The following is a 5,421-nucleotide window of genomic DNA, read 5'->3' on the forward strand; positions in this document are numbered from 1 at the left end:
ATCAGGCCGCCATCAGTCTGAGGGGTGGGGGAAGGGGATGGTCAAAACCAATGAACAGCCTATACTGTAGGCAGAGCCCCGGTCTGGGTGCTGTTTAGGGGACGGAGGGAAAAGTGGCTGCAGCCCTTGAAACTGACCTAAGTAGCCGACTCTGGAAGCCTTCGTGGGCGGGGCGTGACGGGCAGCGGGGAGGGACATCTGTGTGCTGCAGGTGCAGCGGCCGTTGGGTGCTGGGCATTCCTCCCTGGGGTCCCCAGGAATGGGACAGGAGAAGACATCAGCACTGACGACCCATGCCAGGATCTGGGAACGGGAGTCGGGAGTCCGTGCCTGCCACCTTCAGCTCCGCGGGCGTGGTGACGGTGACGGTGACCTTAGCGGGAGTATTACCCGCAGCTCATTCCGGGCCCTGACCGTGTCAGACCTTTGTTTGCACAGTCTCGTGTAACTCTACCTCCGGGCCTTCCCTCTTGATAGTCCCGCTGCTGGAAACACGCTTCCCGTCATTCACATGCCTGGCTTCCTCACCTCGTTCAGACGGCTCCCCAAACGTTCCCTCCTCGGAAAGGCCCGCACAGAGCACCCCAATAAAATTACGCTCCCGGGAGCCCTTTCCCCATTCTCTTTGCTTTATTCATACATGCTTGCTACCTCAAGTTTAGGGAGGCGATATATAGAAATGTACGCCCACAAATGAAACATACATAATATTTGGTTTGCTCGACCGACTCCGGCATGCACTCGGGGATATTTTCTCTTCTGTCCACCGCCTTTATCTTTAGCAGCTAAAACCATGCCTGCAACATATTGGGCAATGAAAACAGATTGGCCGGGTGACTGAAAGAACCCTCAGGATCCAGTGAGATGCACGCTGCTGTGATCTTTAATTTACAGATGAGAAAATCAGAAGGGTTGGAAAGGTCAAGTTACGTCTTCAGAGTCTCCAGGATGGTGTGTATCCGAATCAGGATCTGACTCTCCACCAGCGTGGCCCCCAGGGCCGGCCCTCTTAGCCGCCACACCACACTCTCTCTAGCCCAGAGGGCGCCTGGCCAGCCTGGTGGCTTAGGGAACCATGGAGGCTTCGGGGGGAGTCAGGGATTCGCACGACACGAACGTTGGTGCGGTAGGGGCTGGGCAGACACATGTGACTAGAGAGAGCCAGGCAAAGGGAGAGGACTCGGTCTTAAAGATGCCGGAGGGGGTTAAGAAGAAAGATGCCGAGACTGAACCATCCACTGGAGGATTTAGTCCAAGGTGAGAGAATCTTAGCACTGGAGGTAGTTAGGGCTGGAGGTTAAGGCCAACCTCCGATCCAGGCAGAAATGCTTTCCACGGCATTTCCTTTTTATCCACAGAATAGGAAATGTGATGACTCACCCAGCAGAGACAGACGACAAGCTAAATATTCATCATGCTAAGAAGGCAGCAAAAAGATAGGAAAAACTGAGTTGATCGATATCAAAGGAAGACATCTGACACAAAATGAGTCTTTCAAAAACATCCTCAGCTCCAGTGTGAATTCAGTGGAGAATTGTTTTCCAAATTCCTTCAAAGAGCATCTTTAGATTATTTCCACTGTATTAGAATATGGGGGGGGGGGATGGGCATTGCCCAGCCTATTTTGTGAGACAAATACAGTTTTGATACAATTTAATAAAACATATCTTTGATGACTCCCAGCAAATCACAGAATGCAACTACAGCACATTATATGTTAAACCAAGAGCTAACATGCCCTAGACAAAATGATTAGATAATCAGCTCAAAAAATGTTGAGGGGGCGCCTGGGTGGCTCAGTCGGTTAAGCGTCCAACTTGGGCTCGGGGCATAATCTCGCGGTTCGTGAGTTCGAGCCCCGCGTCGGGCTCTATGCTTAGAGCCTGGACCCTGCTTCCGATTCTCTGTCTCCCTCTCTCTCCTCCCCTAACCCACTCGCATTCTTTCTCTGTCTCTCTCAAAGATAAATAAACATTAAAAAAAAATGTTGAGAAAGTTATCAGTAAGATTCAGCATCTATTCTGGATTAAAGTGTTGGAAGGAAAAGTGTATAGGATGACTAATCATGCTCCCAGAAGACAGGAAGTGATGTAGTAAAAGTCTGGGAAACTATAATCATAGCAACTATACCAAAAGCAATAGCAACATTTGAAATCCTGAATTAGGAGTTTATATTTAAGTGGTCTAAATATAGAGACCAACCAGAAGACATAAAAACTTATTTCAACACAAAACGACAGGAGCAAAAAAAAAAAAAAAATCACAAAAATCCTAGAAGCAATGAGTTCAAACTTACAGGGTACGAGATACCAATTTTAAAAAAAAAAATCCCGTGTATCCCTAAAATTAGTGAGATAGAAAATATAGTACAAACAGCTTCCGTACGCAAAAGAATCAAAACCAATTACACTCAAGATCCCACGTGTGTGGGGCGCCTGGGTGGCTCAGTTGGTTGAAAGTCTTCAACTTGGGCTCAGGTCATGATCTCGCGGTCCGTGGGTTCGAGCCCTGCGTCGGGCTCTGTGCTGACAGCTCAGAGCCCGGAGCCTTTTTCGGATTCCGTGTGTGTGTCTGTCTCTCTCTCTCTGCCCCTCCCCTGATCGCGCTCAGTCTCTCCCTGTCTCTCAAAAATAAATAAATGTTAAAAAAAAAAAAAGATTCCACATGTGTGACATATGGCACTTATTAAAGAAACTTTAAAATCGCGATAAGAGTAACAAAGGCATGAACACAGGGCTTGTTAAGCATGGCTGCTGTCTGGGAGCCAGAATGCAGGAAAGAGAAACAGAAGTTGCTACCAAGACTCAACCCAATATCAAAATCCTGTCTGTATTTTTACAAAACACGGCATGTCGGTCGTGCCATTCGGCTGCAAACGTGGTCAGGCAAGAACGTCAGAGTTTTTTTTATAAGTAATTATGAAGCCAAGAAGCTGACAGCCGCGGTGACCCTAGCAGACCAAAGTGACCATTATCAAAACCTTGTCACATCGAGCTCAAACCTGAAAGTTCACCATTCGTTCGCCATATTTTGGGAACTATTTGTGGACCAGCCTCTCTGCGCTATTCTGGGAACTGGGTATGCAGCCGGGAAGAAGGCAGGAAAGGTCCCCCCCGGTCACGGTCACGGTCACGGAGAAACAGATAATTAACAAGTCAACGCATAAGTGGGCAGGATGATTTCAGAGGGTGGAAAGGGCGGTGCGGACCACAGGGACGGACTGTGGGCTGCACGTGTGGTGGCCAGCTATTTTGGATCGACAACCAGAAGGCCTCTCCAAAGAGGTAGACTTTTGAGCCAAGATCTGTGGAACAGAACGGGGTTTCCAAAAATAATTTCGATTGATTACATGTCAATCAAGTTGCTTTGGGGGGCACCCTCCCACGTGCAAGGCTGGGCTGAGGGCAGTGCCCACATGGATGGCGCACAGGTGAACTTGGCAATTTTAACTTCAATTCGATCCTTGCTGTCAAGGGTCTTACGAGCTACATTACACACAAAGACCGGGCAAGACTGTTTGTAACGAGTATTCCAAAGGGCTCCTACAAATCCATAAGAAAAAGGAGACAGTGGGAAAGCGGGGGACGTCAAGAACAATTCACAAAAAGAAACATGAAATCCAGGGGCGCCTGGGTGGCTCAGTGGGTTGGGCGTCCGACTTCGGCCCAGGTCATGATCTCACGGTTCATGAGTTCGAGCCCCACGTCAGGCTCTGTGCTGACAGCTTGGAGCCTGGAGCCTGGAGCCTGCTTCGGATCCTGTGTCTCCCTCTCTCTCTGCCCCTCCCCAGCTCATGCTCACACTCTGTCTCTGTCAAAAATAAACCTAAAAAAAAAAAAAATGAAAAAAAAGAGTAGGATTATTAAAAAAAAAAAAAACAAAGAAACATGAAATCCAGAAAGCCAATTACCGCATGAAAAAATGCTCACAATAACACAATGCAAATTAAACTACAAGATACCAAATTTCACCAATTATAATGGTGACAGAAGAGGATCAAAGTCACCCAGTATAATCTCACACCTACCCGTCATTGCTGGGACATAGAGAGAGGAAGAGCCCCTTTCAAGAGCAATCTGGCAGATTCTGCTAAGATCTTAGATGAGAGGATCCAATCCTATGACTCAGCAACAAACTTCGATGCTACAGATATTGAAACTTGGGGGCCTAAGGGTAACTATATATAAGGATACCACTTCAGCCATGTTTCCAATGATGAAAAAGAAAAGGAAATTATCCTATAAACGCACGAGTAGTGGGAGTGATCGGATAGACCGCGGTCAATACGGAACATGGAATGCACCACCACCATTGAAGACTGAGTTCAATTGCACAACAGATTGGCAACCACAGGGGACTTGAAGGACTCTACAAAAATTAGGAATACATTTCCTTCGAGATTCTATTTGTATAAACAGAAAAAAAGCCTGGAAGGATTGCACACACTGTCGACAGCAGTAACACCACCAGTGGGGGATCTAAGCTTGGAGGCAGGACAAGGGGAGGACCTGTAGTTTTTATTTGGCACCTTTTTTCTTTTTTTTTTTTTTACTTTTTGAATGTTTATTTTTGAGAGAGACAGAGTACGAGTAGGGAGAGGGCAGAGAGAGAGGGAGACGCAGGATCTAAAGCAGGCTCCAGGCTCCGAGCTGTGAGCACAGAGCCCGACGCGGGGCTCGAACCCACAAGCCGGGAGATCGTGACCTGAGCCAAAGTTGGGAGTCTCCACCGACGGAGCCACCCGGGCGCCCCTATTTGTGCATTTTTAATTAAGCCGCAAATAAAACGAACAGTAGTTCACTCAAGCTATTTCTTGAGCACATACTACATGTCAGACAGAGTGCCCTACACAGAGCACCTCACTTGAATCCTTACTTTTGCCGCCTTAGTTAGCTGATATCCCCCTTACGGACGAGGAAAGAGAGGCACAGAGGGGTTAGGTAACTTGCCCAAAGCCACACAGCTGGTAAGCAGAGGAGCCAGAGTTCGACCCCAGGACAGATTCAAAGGCCCAAGATCTGACCTCTTCTGCTACGACTTCCTAAAAGCTCAAGGTCGAGGGTGGTGGAGAAGGGGGGCTCAGTAAGCGCATGCTCACACAGAGTGCCTGCTTTGTTTTTCTGTCAGCTGCCGAGGGCCCCTGGGAGCCCCGGAAGCCCGAGGGACCCAGCGGGGGCCCCCACCCAGTCTTGCCCTCACACTGAAACTCTCACTGTGGCGGAAACTCGGAACCTGCTCCCGTCACCCTCGAGCCCGGAGACAGGACTTCTGGGATCTGGGACAGAACTGCGGTGAGGCCTTTGTGACCACAGAGCCAGGCGTTGCCGTGGCGCCCACAGGGCCTGGGCGGTGGGGCGGGGGGGCCCTCCTCACCCTGACCCACCTGCTCGGCGCCCTCGGCACCTGCACCTCCTCGCTGAG

Source organism: Acinonyx jubatus, chromosome E4 (assembly GCF_027475565.1).
Source record: "Acinonyx jubatus isolate Ajub_Pintada_27869175 chromosome E4, VMU_Ajub_asm_v1.0, whole genome shotgun sequence".
Taxonomy (NCBI): domain Eukaryota; kingdom Metazoa; phylum Chordata; class Mammalia; order Carnivora; family Felidae; genus Acinonyx; species Acinonyx jubatus.